Raw genomic sequence first — 18,293 nt, forward strand, 5'->3', positions numbered from 1 at the left:
TATGGACCTACAGTAGCGATAGAGTATCTTCGTGTAGTAGGGTAACACAGTCGGGCCCCCCCTACAGCTGTCATGCTATATTTACACAACATATAGAGATATGCCCCATTTCTTACTTTGACACAAACAGCATACCCTACCTTTTCTGGAAAATTACACTTCTATAAACATGGATTTCTAATAGTTAGCTTTGATCAAACATAAAAGTTAAACAATACATATTATAGTATCCTAATTATGACTTTAGGTGACTGTTTTCTTTTTAAACTTTTTATTTTTAAATTATAGATAGGAAGTCGTAAAAAAAACACAAGGAAGTTTCCTTTACTGAGTTTCCCCCAATAGTAACATCTTCAAAAACTGATAAATTGAGATTGTTACAAGCCACAGAGTTTATTTAAACAGTTTTACTTGCACTCATTTGCATGTGTATGTGTGTGTGTTTTGTAGTTTTATTAGATGTATCATGTGTGTAAGTTCATGTAACCATCACTGCAATCAAGATACACAACTCTTCATTAACACAAGACCACTTCATGCTAATCCTCCTCATCTCTAACCTCTGGCAACAATAATCCTCTCTCTTCTCCATCTCTATAATTTTGTCATTTTGAGAATGTTATATGAATAGAATCCTGTGATATATAATCATTTAATCTTGGCTTTTCTCGTTCAGCATAATTCCCCTACAGTTCATCCAAGTTGTTGCATATGTCAATAGTCACTTGCTTTTTATTGCTGAATAGTGTCCCATGATATGGATCTACCACACTTTGTTAACAACTCACTGATCGAAGGACATTTGGATTATTTCTCGTTTTTGCCTGTTACAGAGAAAGCTGGTGAACATTTGTGTTCAGGTTTTTGTGTGAACATAGGTTTTCCTTTTTTGCAGTAAATGGTCAAGAGTACAATTGCTGGGTCATATGGTAATGCATGCTTAGTTTTATAAAAAACAGACAAATCGTTTTCCAGAGCGGTTGAACTATTTTACATTCCTACTAGCAGTATATGAATGATTCATTTTCTCTGCATCCTCAGCAACCTTTGGTGTTGTTACTTCTTTAAATTTTAGATATTTTTATGAGTGTGTCGTGATATATCATTGTGGGTTTAATGTGCATTTGACTCATGGCTAATGATGTTGAACATAATTTTCCTGTGCTTATTTGCCTCCGTATAGCAAACGAGACGTTTTTCTTGTCATGTGTGCTTGTGCACGCACCCATTTTCTTTTTTACTTTCTTTCTTTTTTTGTTTGAAATAAGACTTTAATGTGCACAAAGAAAGTTCACGTTAGTGACAGAGAGAGGAAGGAGGGTGAGGAGGTCCCAGGAAGCCCAAGGAAACTGGAGTGTGGAGACAAAGGCCATGGGGCAGAGGAAGTGGCTGGGAGGGAAGGAGAGCAGGGGGTGGGCCAGGCAGGGCCGGGCTGCATCGTTGCCTGGTGGGGGTCAGGGGCAGTGTGGAGGCAGGCTCTTACTTCATCACAGTGGTCTTCCTCTGGCCTCCGTTCTTCACTTCCTTCTGTTCCCTGAGCCCTGTTCACTTCCTGCCAGAGCCTAGAGCCTGGGGCCATCCCTGCCCTGCTCCTTTAGTCTTTCCAGGGGCTGAAGTACTGGGCCTGTGGCCAGCAGTGGGGCCAGCAGCACCTTCCAGCAGATATAGGTCTGGGCAGCTAGGTCCTTGAGTCTGGTCGGGTACATGGCCTGGGGGCCCTCCTGGGTATGGTTGCTGAGGGGCGGTCCAACTGCATGCACGGCTGCTGCAGCCCTCCCCATTGGTCTGGAGTAATGTCCTGCAGCTGACCACCACCCCAACGAGTGTCAGAAGAATGGGACACAGGGAGTAAACGTTATGATCTTGTTTGGTGCTGGCCTTTCGCTATTGCTCCTGGCACGGTGGCAAGGTCTCAGAGCCCAGGTACTGCCTGAGGGATGATGGCCTCATGAGGCTCAGGAGCTGGCTGAGCAAAGACAGCTGGGCCTTCTCTTGCCAGAGAGGGAGTAGTGTCTCTTGCTGGTCCAGCATCCGTGCAACAACCACAAGGCTGAGCTGGCTTTGAAGCTGCCTAGTCTGGGAGGTCAGAAAGAACTATGCAAGTACCAGCAGATTGTGGCGGTACTCTGACACCTTGCTTGGGGTGCAGCACAGCTGCTGGAGCTTCCCTGTCCACCCCTGGAAGTTCTCGAGCAGCAGAAAGCAGAGACTGATGGCGATCAGGCTTGGGCAGCAGGTGGAGCCCCACGTCCAGGCTGACTCAGCACAGCGGCTCCATCAGGCCCAAGAGGTCCCTGGCTGGGCCGGGGCACACAGTGTCAGGAACTTATGGATGTAGCTCGGGCTGATGTCCAAGGCAGTCTCTGGGGGAGTGTCCTGCTGCTCACTTCAGTTCAGGCTACTGTTACTGTTTTTTAGTGGTTTTTTAAAAACTTTATTATTTTATTTTGAGAGAGAGAGAGAGAGAGCAGGGGAAGGGCAGAGAGTAAGAGAGAAACTCCCAAGCAGGGTCCATGCTGTCAGCACAGAGCCCAACGCAGGGCTTAATCTCACAGTTAATGAGATCATGATCTGAGCCGAGGTCAAGAGTCAGATGTTTGACTGACTGAGCCACCCAGGTGCCCCATGGCCACTGTCATTTTTAAGCACTCTCCCACTGTGCCAACAGGGCCCCTGCAGGCCCAGAGCAGGGTTGCGGGCTCCCAGGATGTGAAATGCCTTCATGACCTCTTGCAGCAAAGGGGCACCACCAGTGCTTGTCTCCATCAGACTGATGGAAGAGCCCGTCCATGTTGAGATCCCATAGGAGGCCAAAGACTCCTGAAGAAGTTTCTGGAGACTGTGTCAGCAGCTGGAAGAGCCACTGGAGCAGGAGCACCAGGTAGTCAGGGGTGTGCAGGTAGAGGCCGTACAGGAAGGAGAGCTGCTGGGCCGACGGGCAGTGAGGAACAGCCCTTCCAGGTGGCTGTGTGACTTCAGGTGTAAACAATCCAGGATGCAACACAGGGGGGACAGCTGGGTAGAAACAGTCTGTCCAGGATGTGCTGGTGGAATGACCTGCAGTGATGTGAAAAATCTCTCCACCAGCATCCTGTGCCCAAGTGTGGCAGGCAGTTCATCTTCATCAAGACCAGGGAGTCAAGGTCGGGACAGTTGTGCAGAAGCAGCTCCTCTTGCCCTTGCTCCAGGGCCTGTTCCTCCTTCTCCTGCACTGAGTGATCTAAGCTATTGATGTAGGTCTGTGAGGCCACAGAGGTGAACTGGAACAAGGTGTGGGTATCCACCACTGGAGCCAGAGTCTTCGGGCTTGGGACTGCCATGTTCGAGAACAGCTCCTCCAGTGAGGCCAGGCTTCCCTGGAGGTCTGAGTCCTGGGGTCTTGATCTAACTCTTCAGGCAGCTTGTGGGCCCACGTCCTCCAGCTCTGAGGCCCTGCCATGGCCACGCACCTTTGGGCTGGAGCCCCCCTGCCAGCCTGTGGTACCCTCAGGTCCAGGAACTCTACAGGCAGTGGGTTTCAGTCATTGGGGAACATATCCTCAGCCGCCTGCACCTTGGGCTTCCATGACAACGTGGGAGTTGGAACTGAGGTGGGACTGCAGCAACACCGGGCAGGGTAGAGGAGTCTCTGGTACAGAGGTGCTCGAAGCAGCCGCCCTTCAGGTTGGGAAACAGGATGGACATCACAGCAGCTGTCTGGACCCCTTCTCTCTGAGGAAGGGCTAGTGGTGTCTTCTGGGGCCTGGCCGTCTGCAGACAGCAGGACGTTTTTTCCTCCAGGGCCGCCAGGCCTCCCCATGGCCCCAGTGTTGCATATGGGCAGGTTGCGCCTGGGCAGGCAACAGCTGCCTACCACTCGGACACAGGCACACGGTCACATGCACCCATTTTCTAATGATGCTTTTTCAAACCAGGATTTTATATTGATTATTAAGCAAAAAAATAGCCTTTATCTTTCTGTCTTAAAAAAGTAATCATCTTGGGGCACCTGGGTGGCTCAGTCGGTTAAGCTTCCAACTCTTGATTTTGGCTCAGGTCATGATCTTGAGGTTCATGGGATCCAGCTTCACATGGCAGAACCTGCTTGGGATTCTCTCTCTCCCTCTTTCTACCCCTCCCTCACGTATGTGATCGTTCTCTCTCTCTCTCAAAATAAATAAAAATTTAAAAAGAATAACAAACACCTTTAAAAACAGCCACCTTGCCACAAAACAAATTTTATAATTTTTTGAAAGATCGAAATAATACAAAGTATCATTTCCAATCAAAATGAAATAAAACTAGAAATCAACAGAAGGAAAGATGAAAAATTCCACAGATGTGTGGGAATTAAACACTACAGTTGACCCTTGAATGACACAAGTTTGAACTACATAGGTCCACATATATGTAGATTTTTTTACATACAGCATTGTAAATGTATTTTCCTTATGATTTTCTTAATAACCTTTTTTCTCTAGCTTACTGTGTTTTAATAATACAGCATATAATACGTATAACATACAAAATATATGTTAATTGACTATGTTATCAATAAGGCTTTCAGGCAACAGTAGGCTATTAGTTAAGTTTTTTGAGGAGTCAAAAGTTATGTGCAGATTTCGCTTGGGGGGGTCAGTTAGTGCCCCAATGCTCACATTGTTCAAGGGTCAACTGTACTCCTAAAAAATCCATTGACCAAAGAAGAAATCACAAGAGAAATCAGAAAATATCTTGAGACAAATGAAAATGAAAACACAACATGTCAGACTTATGGAATGCAACAAAAGCAGTGCTAAGAGGAAAATGTGTGGCTATAACCATTTACTTTAAAAAAAAAAGATTTCAATTCAGTAGCCTATTCTTACACCTTAAGAACTAGAAAAAGAAGAACTAACCCTAAGGCTACCACCAGGAAGGAAATAATAAAGGAAGATAGGGAAAATAAAAGATTATAAGAAAAAAAGGTATATAAAACAGAGAATAGGAAAGCAAGAGAGAAAAATCAAAAAACCCAATACTTGGTTCTTTGAAAAGATCAATACTATTGACAAACCATTAACTAGGTAGACTAAGAATAAAAGAAGACCTAATTAAAAGTAGAAATGAAAAAGGGAACATTACTAATAATTTTACAGAAATAAAAAGGATTATCAGAGAGTACTATGAGCAATCATATACCAACAAATGAGATAATCTAGAAGAAATTGACGCATTTCTTGAAACATACAAATTACCTGAAGTTACTCAAGATGAAATAGAAAATCTCAACAGATATATAGTAAGAGTCAACCAGTGATCAAAAACCCAATTAAAAGAAACAAACACAAACAACAAAAAACATGACCTGATGGTTTCCCTGGTGAATTCTACCAAACATTTAAAAAAGAATTAATACCAGTCACTCTCAAACTCTTCCAAAAAATTGAAGAAAGAACACTTCCAAACTCAATATTCTATGAGGCCAGCCTTACCATGATACCAAAACCAGACAAAGACACTACCAGAAAAGAAAACTACACGTATAAATATTGATGTAAAAATCCTCACCAAAATACTAGCAAACCAAATTCAGCAAATTAAAGGATTTATGTGTTGTAACCAAGCGGCCTTTATTCCTGGAGTGCCAGGATAGTTCAACACTTGAAAATCAATCAACGTACTATACCACATCAACAAAATGAAGAGAAAAACAGCATGATCATTTCAATCGATTCTGAAAAAGCATTTGACAGAATTTCATACCCTTTCATGATGAAAACACTCAACAAACTAGGAATAGAAGGAAAAGACCTCAACATAACAAAAGCCATTTATGAAAAACTCACAGCAAACATCATACCCAGTTACGAAAGACTGAAAGTTTTTCCTCTAAGATCAGGAATAAGTCAAGGATGTCTGCTTTTGCCACTTCTATTTAACATAATAAGGAAAGTCCTAGTGTGAGCAATTAGGCAAGAAAAAAAAAAGGCATCTAAATTGGAAAGGAATAAAATTAGCTTTGTTTATGGATGACGTGATCTTGTATATAGAAAATCCTAAGGATTAAAAAAAACACACACAACATTGTCAGAGGTAATAAATGAAATTGAAATTGAAATAAATGAATTGAAAAACGTTGCAGGAAACAATGTCAACACACACAAAAATTAGTTGCTTATCTATATACTGACAACAATCTGAAAAGGAAAATTATGAGAAATAATTCTATTTACAATGGTATCAAAAATAATAAAATACTTAGAAATTTAACTAAGGAGGCAAAAGACTTGTACGTTGAAAACTATAAAACATTACTGAAAGAAATTTAAGAAGACACAAATAAATGGAAAGACATCCCCTGATCATGGATTAGAAGATTAATATTGTTAAGATATCAGTACTACCCAAAAGCAATGATTCGGTATATCCCTGTCAAATTTCCAATGAGTTTTTTTCAGAAACAGAAAAAATTAAAATTCATATGGAACCTTGAAACAGTCTTGGAAAATTGCAAATCTGGACAACTCATGCTTCCTGATTTCAAAACTTGTCAAACCACTGCAGTGCTAACATAAAGATGGACATATATGGGCTCCTGGATGACTCAGTGCTTTAAGCGGCTGACTCTTGATTTCAGCTCAGGTCATAATCTCAAGGTTCTCTCTGAGAGCCTCTCTCTCTCTCTCTGAGAGCAATCTCTCTCTCTCTCCCCCTCCCCCCCCAAATAAATAAACCTAAAACAAAAAACATATGGACATACAGAACAATAGAATATAATGGGCAGCCCAGAAATAATCCTCATATACATGGCCAAATGATTTTTGACAAGATTGTCAAGAGTATTTAATGGGGAAAAGATAGTCTTTTCAACAAATGGTGCTGGGGAAACTGAATATCTAAATGTTAAAGAATAAAACCTTAGCTAACATTATATGCAAAAATTAACTCAAAATGAATTAACTAATGGGGTACTTGGATGGCTCAGTCAGTTAAGCGCCCAACTTGGCTCAGGTCATGATCTCGTGTTCCGTGAGTTCGCACCCCATGTCTGGCTCTGTACTGACATCTCAGAGCCTGGAGCCTGCATCGGATTCTGTGTCTCCCTCTCTCTCTCTCTGCCCCTTCCCCGCTCATGCTGTGTCTCTCTCTGTCTCAAAAATAAATAAACACTAAAAATAAAAATTTTTTAAATGAATTAACTACACATAAAACCTAATGCTTTAAAACTCAGAGGAATACATAGGAGAAAAGTTTTGTGAAATTTGATTTGACAGTGATTTTTTGGATTAAAAAAATGTAAATTGGACTACCTCATAATCAAAACTTGTAATGCATCAAAGGACAAAGTCGACAGTGAAAAGGCAGTCTATGAAATGGGAGAAAATATTTGCAAAATTATATGTCTGAAAGGATTGATAACCAGAATATATAAAGAATACTTAGAACACAACAACAAAGAAGCAGACACCCCAATTCAAAAATAAGCAAAGACTTAAAAGATATGTCTCCAAAGAAGAGATACAAATGGCCAAAAAACACATGAAAAAATGCTCAACATGACTAATCATTAGAGAAAATGAAAATCAAAACCACAATGAATCACCACTTCACATCCATTAGGATGGGTATTATAAGAAATAAATAAAGAAATAACAAGAATGTGGAGAATTCCCTTGTGCACTGTTGGTGAGAATGTAAAATGGTGTAGTCACTATTGAAAACAATATGGCGAATTCATAAAAAAGTAAATATTGAATTACCGTGTGATCCAACCATTCCACTTCTGGGTATATATCTAAAAGAACTGAGAGCAGTGACTCAAAGAGATATTTGTATACCCATATTCATAACAGTATTAATCACAGTAGCTAAAAGATGTAAACAACCCAAGTGTCCATCAATGGATGAATGGGTAAACATAATGTGCTATATGTATACAGTGGAATATAATTCAGCCCTAAAAAAAGAAAGAAATTCTGAAACATACTACTACGTGGAGAAATCTTGAAGACCTTATAGTAAGTGAAATAAGCAGTCATAATAGGCTAATTACTATATGGTTCCATTTATATGAGAATACTACTTGTCAAATTCATAGACACAGAGAATAGAATGGTGGTTGCCAGGGTCTGTTGGGGAGGGGAAATGGGGGGTTATTTCATGGGGTCAGAGTTTCAGTTTGAGAAGATAAAAATTCCCAGAGATGGGTGGTGATGATTTCCCAAACACTGAAAATACTCTTTTTTTTAAAAAAATTTTTAATTTATTTTTGAGACAGAGACAGAGCATGAGCAGGGGAGGGGCAGAGAGAGGGGGAGACACAGAATCTGAGGCGGGCTCCAGACTCTGAGCTGTCAGCACAGAGCCCAGTGCGGGGCTCGAACTCACGGAGCATGAGATCATGACCTGAGCTGAAGTTGGACACTCAACCGACTCAGCCACCCAGGCGCCCCCCTTTTTTTTTTTAAATTGTTTTTAATGTTATTTATTTATTTTAGGAGAAAGAGAGACAGCATGAGCGGGGGAGGAGCAGAGAGAGGGAGACACAGAATCCGAAGCAGGCTCCAGGCTCTGAGCTGTCAGCACAGAGCCCGATGCGGGGCTCGAACTCATGAACTGTGAGATCATGACCTGAGCCAAAGTCGGACGCTTAACCGACTGAGCCACCCAGGCACCCCAAACACTGCAAATATTCTTAACTCCTCCACTGAACTGTAAGCTTAGAAATGGTTAAAATGGTAAATTTTATGATATATAATTTACTTCAATAAAAGAAAAAAAATTTAAAAAGAAATCATCTTAGTATAAAAGATATGGAATGCTTTAACTTCTGATATGCATAATTTTCTGACTATAATATAAAAATAATTTTAATATGAATTTGACTTTTTAGCAGAGTAAAATAAGCATTTAGTAATATTCTCCCCCTCATGTTAATTGACCTTTGTAGTCGGAAAATACCTAAATGTCTGTTATTGGGAAGTAGTATAATTAGCCATTGCATATCCAAGGAGTTGCTTAAAAGTACAGGCTCCGGAACCATACCAACTGGATTCTTAGCCAAACTCCACTGCCCACTACATCTATAATTGTGGGCAAGGTACTTAACTATTGCTGCTTGCCTCCGTTTAGTCTTCTTTAACGTGAGGTTAAGGATAGTGTGTACCTTACTGATTTTTTTACAAGAATTAAATGAATTAATACATAAAAAACATTTAGAACAAAGTCTGGCATATATTATTACTATTACACTACAATTACTACTACTACCGTGTTATCATTCTTATTATTTAGTAGCAGTTAAAAAAGGAGGCCATAGGATCTGTCCATATTGACATGAGAAGTATTCATAATATATATTAGAAATAGTGGGTTACTGGGGCGCCTGGGTGGCGCAGTCGGTTAAGCGTCCGACTTCAGCCAGGTCATGATCTCGCGGTCCGTGAGTTCGAGCCCCGCGTCGGGCTCTGGGCTAATGGCTCGGAGCCTGGAGCCTGTTTCCGATTCTGTGTCTCCCTCTCTCTCTGCCCCTTCCCCGTTCATGCTCTGTCTCTCTCTGTCCCAAAAATAAATAAAAAACATTGAAAAAAAAATTAAAAAAAAAAAAAAAGAAAGAAATAGTGGGTTACTGAATAATACATATAATTTGTATGGTAGCTTTTATTCCTGCTGTTGGAATATGTTGTGTTGAGTACATATCAGAAAAAAATAGTTCCATCTTGAAAAAAAATCACATTCTTTTGTCAGTATTGTTATTACATTGTACTTTTAATGTTTAGAAAATAGCCTTTAGGAAAAAAATCACAGACTTTGAAAAAATAATTCATGTACCATGTAGAATTCCATTTAAAAGTAGAAATTTTACAGTGTGACAGTATCTTCAAGATAAAGTTGTGGTGTGAATTTAAAAGCACTAGACAGAGGACTTATTTCTTCTATAGATTGCTTATTTATAGAGACAGTAAAATTGTAGTTTTCTTTTTTTTTTAAGTGTTTATTTAAATTCCAATTAGTAGGGGCACCTGGGTAGCTCAGTCGGTTGAGTGTCCAACTCTTGATTTCGGTTCAGGCCATGATCTCAGAGTCGTGGGATCGAGCACGCCATTGGGCTCCTCACTGAGCATGGGGCCGGCTTAAGATTCTCTCCCTCTGCCCCCTCCCCCACTCACATACTCTCTCTCTAAAATAAAAGATAAAAATAAAAAATTCTGGTCCATTAACATACAGTGTAATATTAGTTTCGGGTGTACAGTACAGTGAGTCAACACTTCCTGATCACCCAGTGATCATCACAAGTGCACTCCTTAATTCCCATCACCTATTTAACTTATACCCCCCCACCTTTCCTCTGGTAACCATCAGTTTGATCCCTATAATTAAGAGTCTGTTTCTTGGTTTGCTCTTTTTTTCTCCCTTTGCTCATTTGTTTCGTTTCTTAAATTCCACATATAAGTGAAATCAGGGTATTTGTCTTTCTCTGACTGATTTATTTCACTTAGCAGCTATCTCTAGCTCTATACATGGTGTTGCAAATGGCAAGATTGTGTTCTTTTTATGGCTGAGTTGTATTCTGGTGTGTGTGTGTGTGTGTGTGTATACACATCTTTTTGAAAACTTTTTTACTGTTTCTTTTTGAGAAATAGAAAGTGTGAGTGGGGGAGGGGGAGAGAGAGAGTGAGACACAGAATCCAAAGCAGGCTCCAGGCTCTGAGCTGTCAGCACAGAGCCTGACAAGGGGCTCAAACTCATGAACCATGAGATCATGACCTGAGCTGATGTTGGATGAGTCGACTGAGCCACCAAGGCACTCCCCGCCCCCCACCCCAACATCTTCTTTATACATTCTTCAGTCAGTGACACTTGGGCTGTTTCCATAATTTGGCTATTCTAGATAATGCTGCTATAAACATCGAGGTGCATGTATCCCTTTGAATTAGTATTTTTGTATTCTTTGGGTAAATACCTAGTAGTGTGATTGCTGGATTGCAGAGTGGTGGTATTTTTAACTTTTTGAGGAACTGCCATACTGTTTTCTAGAGTGGCTGCACTAGTTTGCATTTCGGCTAACAGTGCAAGAGAGTTCCTTTTTCTACACATCCTGGCCAACACCTGTTGTTGCTTCTGGTGTTGATTTTAGCCATTCTGACAGGTGTGAGGTGATACCTCATTATAGTATTTCCCTAATGATGAGTGATGTTGCACATCCTTTCATGTGTCTGTTGGTTATCTGTATGTCTTTTTTGAAAAGATGTCTATGTCTTCTGCCCATTTTTAAATTGAATTGTTCGGTTTTAGGGTGTTGTTTTAGAAGTTCTTTACATATTTTAGATACTAACCCTTTATCAGATATGGCATATCTTCTCCCATTCCATAAGGAGAACAAATATTGTTACAATGTCAATTCTACAATCTACACATTTAATGCTATCCCTATCAAAATACCAACAGCATTTTTCACAGAATCTAGAACAAACAATTTTAAAATTTGTATGGAACCACAAAAGACTCCGAATAGCCAAAGCAGCCTTCAAAAAGAAAAGCAAAGCCAGAGGCATCACAATTCCAGACTTCAAGTTATATTACAAATCTGTAGTGATCAAAATAGTATGGTACTGGCACAAACATAGACACATAGGTCAATGGAACAGAATAGAAAACCCAGAAATGAACCCACAAATATATGTTCAGTCTTTTACAAAGCAGGAAGGAATATCCAATGGAAAAGACAGTCTCAACAAGTGGTGTTGGAAAAACTAGATAGCAACATGCAAAAGACTGAAACTGGACCACTTTCTTATACCCTACACGAAGGTAAATTCAAAAGGGATTAAAGACCTAACTGTGAGACATGAAATCATAACTCTCCTAGAAGAGAGCATAGTAATTTCTTTGACATCAGCCTTAGCAACTTCTTTTTAGATAAGTCTCCTGAGGCAAGGGAGACAAAAACAAAAATAAACTATTGGGACTTTATCAAAATAAAAAGCTTCTGCACAGTGAAAGAAACAATCAGCAAACTAAAAGGTACCCCATAGAATGTGAAATTGCAATTTTCAGTTGTATCTTTAAGTAAAATGTGTTCTCTTTTTCTTAGCCATTTAGTATTGATTAGTGTAACTTCTGTTTCCTACGTTAAATAACTGTATTACTCATATGGTTTGGCCAATTTATTACTAATTTTTTTCTTGTGTCAGTTATGTCACTGCTTCCTAAATATACTTCTATGTTTCTATGGTTTTGGATCATATTTACATTGTAAAGGGGAAATAACATAGAAATCTCCTCTCTCATCACATTTTGTGATTGAACAAAGCTTTTAATCCATAGAATAGGCAAGTCAATCTCCTCCCATTTCTTTCTCTTATATAACAAATTTTATAAAACATGTTTTAACTTTTTAAGTGAACTCTACCCCCAACATGGGGCTTGAACTCATGACCCCAAAATCAAGAGTTGCATGCTCTACTGATTGAGCCAGCTAGGTGCCCCTCATCTTTTTTTTTTTTTTAATGGAGAACACTCTATGACATGTATGTGAAAACCCAATAGAGAAGTTCCTTTATAGGTTTTTAACATTTTTAAAAATAAGCTCTATTCCCAATGTGGGGCTTGATCTCACCACCCCAAGATCCAGAGTCACATGCTCTACCGACTAAGCCAACCAGCCACCTCTCTCATATAACATTTACAAGAGAAAAGAATTGGTTTTTCCCTTAACTATCTGATTAAAATTTGCACCCTACCCATGAGGGTTAGGGTGATTCTTAGTGGCATATTGTGACAGGTTCTTCATTGTTGACTACTATTATCTATCTTCAGGGACTGATAATTCATCTAGGTTTGTAGAAACACAATTTGAAATGGCGGGGAAGTGGAACATGAGTTTGTGACTGCAAAAGACTGATGGTTATGTGAGAAATGACAGTTTCAGAGATTTTGTGAATGCATTTTCTGGGCAGTATGGTATTAAGAGAGTGGGAAAGAAACGGTCATGTGAGGGTCAAATGCCAAAAGTCTTTAATAGAAATGTTTGCAGGGAAGGCGGTTAAGATGGCAGAGAAGAATGAAGACCCTGAACTTGTCTCATCTCTGAAACACAGCTAGATTAGTACCAAACCAATTTGAACACCTAGGAGATTGTTCTGAGGATTAACACCACAATCTGCATAACTTTAGCCACAGAACTCAGTGGCAGTGCAGAGAGGTGAACTGGGGGAGAGAAAAGCTGCAGAGGCTGGGGAGCTGTTTTTGCGGAGAGAAAGAAAGGGGAAGAGTACAGCACATTGGGATCATGCAAGAAAAGCACTCTCCCAAAAGTAGCTGGAGAGAAGGAGAGAGCATAAAAACACTTGCAGGGGACTGAACCAGAAATTTGTTCCCCAAAACCATTGACAGGAGGAAAGGAGAGGGTTTCAATACCACCAGAATTCTATAAACAGTGGAGCACAGAATCTTAAGTTTTGCAGGTCAGTGCCTGGCAGTGCTCTGGTGAGGAAGCAAGGCAAATCCCCAGAAACAGGCAGTGTGGCCTGAAGGGTCCATGTGCCACATGAGGAGAAGCAGTTCTCCTGCTCAGAGTGCATTTGGTAGGGGTCATACGGCCTCCCCGCAGGCAAAGGTCCCAGCAGACCCCAGAGAGCAGCCATTTTTGCTGACACTGGAACAAAGATGCCAGGATGAGGTAAAGCCTGGCACCAGCTGCGTGATGTGGTTTGCCATAAACTCTGAACCTGTGCTCCCACGTGATTGTACAGAAGTTTTCTGGGGCAAACTGGCACATGGCCACTGCTCAGTGATACCCTCCCGCAGAGAGTCAGTGCAGGTCCAAGCTGCAGGAGTGTCTGAACTGTGGTGTTTTGAAACACAACCCCATCTGAGTGAAAACTATGGAGGGAGGTGCCACCTGACAGGCAGACAACTTGGACATGGATAAAATAGAAGCAGGGAATGGATGGAGGCCTGAAACAAAGGAGGGGTGTTTGATCCTGAGTCGGTGAGAGCCTGAAGTTTCTGTGCCAGAGACTAGGGAGTTGGGTGAAGCCATCTCTGCCTCTCCCACACACAGGCATGCACACACCATGGCCACACAACACTGATCCACCCAGTAAGCTATGCAGCACCACCTAGTGGAGCATGGAGCCTTTACACTAAGCCCTGCCCAACTGCACCCTCCAAGCACATCCCCTAGAAGATCAGTACAGGTCATGTCACCTGCTTAGTATACAGACTATAGAAGGCTTCATAGTTTCAGTTGTAGGGGAAACAGGATGTAATTTCATTTGGGTTTCATTCTGTTTGCTGGTTCAATTGTCTTGTTCGTTTTCTTTGCTTCTGTTTTTGCTTAAATATTAGTTTTCTTTTTTCTTCTTTCTTCCTCATTCTTGGATACAGAAAGATATATATATATATATATATATATATTTTACACTACTTTTTAAATTTTTTACTCTACTTCATTTTCTTTATTTCGTTCTATTTTATAAGTTTTTTAATTTTTAATTTTTTTCTTTTTTTCATTTATTTTCCTTTTTTCTCTATTGTATCAAGCTTCTTTCAATAAGCAGACCAAAGCACACCTATGATCTAGCTTCCTTTATTTGATTTTTTTTGTTTTTAATTTTTTAATTTAATTTTTTTATTAATTTTTTTCTTCCTCTAAAATGGCAAAATGAAGGAATTCACCCCAAAAGAAAGAACAGGAAGAAATGACAGCCAGGGGCTTAACACAGATAAAGCAAGATGTCTGAACTAGAATTTAGAACCACGATAACAAGAATACTAGCTGGGGTTGAAAAAAGCATAGAATCCCTTTCTGTGGAAATAAAAGAAATAAAATCTAGTCAGGATGAAATTAAAAATGCTGTAACCAAGATGCAATCTTAAATGGATGCAACGATGGCAAGAATGGATGAAGCACAGCAAGGAATCAGTGATTTAGAAGATCAGATTTATAGACAATAATGAAGCAGAAAAAAAGGGGGAAACAAAGGCCAAAGATCATGATAAAAGACTTAGAGAACTCAGTGACTTATTAAAAAGGAATAATACTGAATCATAGGTGTCCCAGAAGATGAAGAGAGAGAAAAAGGGGCAGAATCTGGTTTATGTGTGAGCAAATTATAGCAGAAAACTTACGTAAGCTGGGAAGGACATAGACCTCAAAGTCCAAGAAGTACAGAGAGCTCCCATTAGATTCAACCAAAACTGACCATCACTAAGGCATCTCATAGTCAAATTCACAAACTACACAGACAAGGAAAGAATTGTGAAAGCAGCAAGGGGAAAAAGTCAACCTATAAGGGAAGACAGATCAGGTTTGCAGCAGACCTATCCACAAAAACTTGGCAGGCCAGAAAGGAGTAGCAGGATATATTCAATGTGCTGAATCGGAAAAATATGCAGCCAAGAATTTTTTATCCAGCCAGGCTGTCATTCAAAAATAGGAGAGATAAAGAGTTTCCCACAAATAAAAACTAAAGTTCATGACTGCTAAACCAGCCTTGCAAGAAATTTTAATGGGGATTCTTTGAGTGGAGAAAAGATAAAAAACAAAAAAGACCAAAAGCAACAAAGACTAGAAAGGACCAGAGAACATCGTCAGAAACCCCAACACCACAGGCAACACAATGGCACTAAATTCATATCTTTCAGTACACACTGTAAATGTCAATGGACTAAACACTCCAATCAAAAGACATAGAGTATCAGAATGGATAAGAAAACAAGACCCATCTATATTCTGCATACAAGATACTCATTTTAGACCCAAAGACACTGACAGATTGAAAGTAAGCGGGGTGGGGGGGCGCCTGGGTGGCTCAGTCGGTTGAGCGGCCGACTTCGGCTCAGGTCATGATCTCGCGGTCAGTGAGTTCGAGCCCCGCGTCGGGCTCTGTGCTGATAGCTCAGAGCCTGGAGCCTATTTCAGATTCTGTGTCTCCCTCTCTCTGACCCTCCCCCGTTCATGCTCTGTCTCTCTCTGTCTCAAAAATAAATAAACATTAAAAAAAAATTAAAAAAAAAAAAAAAGTAAGGGGGTGGAAAACCATCTATCATGCAAATGGTCATCAAAAGAAAGCTGGAGTAGGCATATCTAGCAATAAACCTAACCAAAGAGGTGAAAAATGTATACACTGAAAACTATAGAAAACTTATAAAATAAATTGAAGAAGACACAAAAAAATGGAAAAACATTCCATGCTCCTGGATTGGAAGAACAAATATTGTTAAAATGTCTATACTACCCAAAGCAATCTACATATTCAATGTAATCCTTATCAAAATAACACCATCATTCTTCACAGAGCTAGAACACACAATCCTAACAATTTGTATGGAACCAGAAAAGACCCAAATAGCCAAAGCAATCCTGAAAAAGAAAACCAAACAAAACTGTAGTCATCAAGACAGTATGGTACTGGCACAACAACAGACATATACGTCAATGGAACAGAATAGAGAACCCAGAAATGGACCCACAACTATATAGCCAACTAATCTTTGACAAAGCAGGAAAGAATATCCAATGGAAAAAAGACAGTCTCTTCAGCAAATGGTATTAGGAAAACTGGGCAGCAACAAGCAGAAGAATGAACCTGGACCACTTTCTTACACCAAACACAGAAATAAACTCAAAATGGATGAAAGACCTAAACATAAGACAGGAAGCCATCAAAATCCTAGAGGAGAGGGGCGCCTGGGTGGCTCAGTTAATCATCTGACTTTGGCTCAGGTCATGATCTCACCATTTGTGAGTTTGAGTCCTGTGTAGGGCTCTATGCAGACAGCTCAGAGCCTGGAGCCTGCTTTGGATTCTATATCTCCCTCTGTGTCTGCTCCTTCCCTGCTCACACTCTCTCTCTCAAAAATAAACATTAAAAAAAAATTTTTTTTAATCCTGAGGAGAAAACATGCAACAACCTCTTTGACCTGGGCCACAGCAACTTCTTACTTGACATGTCTCCAAAAGCAAGGGAAACAAAAGCAAAAATGAACTATTGGGACCTCATTAAGATAAAAACTTCCTGCATAGCAAAGGAAACAAATCAACAAAACTAAAAGGCAACCGACAGAATTGGAGAAGATATTTGCAAATGATGTATCAGTTAAAGGATCAGTATCCAAAATCTATGAAGAACTTATCAAACTCAACATCCAAAAATCAAATAATCCAGTGAAGAAATGGTCAAAAGACATGAATAGACACTTCAAAGAAGACATCCAGATTGCTAACAGACACATGAAAAGATGCTCAACATCACTCATCATCAAGGAAATACAAATCAAAATCACAATGAGGGGACGCTATGGTGGCTCAGTTGGTTAAACATCTGACTTTGGCTCAGGTCATGATCTCCTGGTTCGTGGATTCAAGCCCTGTGTCGGGGTCTGTGCTGACAGCTCAGAGCCTGGTGCCTGCTTTGGATTCTGTGTCTTCCTCTCTCTCTGCCCCTCCCAGCTCACGTGCTCGCTCTCTCTCTCTCTCTCTCAAAAATAAACAAACATTTTTAAAAATTAAATAAAGCCATAATGAGATACCACTCACCCTTGTCAGAATGGCTAAAATTAACAACTTCAGAAACAACAAATGTTGGCAAGGATGCAGAGAAAGAACCACTCTTTTGCACTGCTGGTGGGAACGCAAACTGATGTAGCCACTCTGGGAAATAGTATGGAGGTTCCTCAAAAAGTTAAAAATAGAACTACCCTATGACCCAGCAATTACACTACTAGGTGTCTATCCAAAGCATACAAAAATGCTGATTCAAAGAGGCACGTGCACCCCAGTGTTTGTAGCAGCACTATTAACCATAGCCAAAGTATGGAAAGAGCCAAAATGTCCATCAACTGATGAATGGATAAAGAAGAAGTGGTGTATATATATACGATGGAATATTACTCGACAATCAAGAAGAATGAAATCTTGCCATTTGCAACAATGTGGATGGAACTAGATTATATTATGCTAAGAGAAATAAGTCAGTCAGAGAAAGACAAATATAAGATTTCACTCATGTAATTTAAGAAACAAAACAGATGAACATAAGGGAAGGAAGGCAAAACTATTATAAAAACACAGAAAAATTATAAGAGACTCTTAAATATAGAGAACAAACTGAGCATTGCTAGCGCAGTGTTGGGTGGGGGGGAAGGGCTACAGGGGTGAGGGGTATTAAGGAGGATATCACATTGTTGGGATGAGCACTGGGTGTTATATGTAAGTGATGAATCACTAAATTCTACTCCTAAAATTATTATTACACTGTATGTTAACTAATTTGGATTTAAATTTTTAAAAATAATAAATAAACGAATGAATGAATGAAATGTTT

The 18,293-nt window shown here is 40.1% G+C and overlaps 1 protein-coding gene and 1 pseudogene across 2 annotated transcripts in view; one reads left to right on the forward strand and one right to left on the reverse strand.

The window, feature by feature from the left end:
* Positions 1-18,293, forward strand: part of PSMA8 (proteasome 20S subunit alpha 8) — a 63,141-nt gene that overhangs the window by 14,494 nt on the left and 30,354 nt on the right. The gene's annotated exons all lie outside the window — the stretch shown is intronic.
* LOC122203970 lies at positions 1,483-13,741 on the reverse strand (annotated as a pseudogene).

The sequence above is a fragment of the Panthera leo genome, chromosome D3 (assembly GCF_018350215.1).
Source record: "Panthera leo isolate Ple1 chromosome D3, P.leo_Ple1_pat1.1, whole genome shotgun sequence".
Lineage (NCBI taxonomy): Eukaryota > Metazoa > Chordata > Mammalia > Carnivora > Felidae > Panthera > Panthera leo.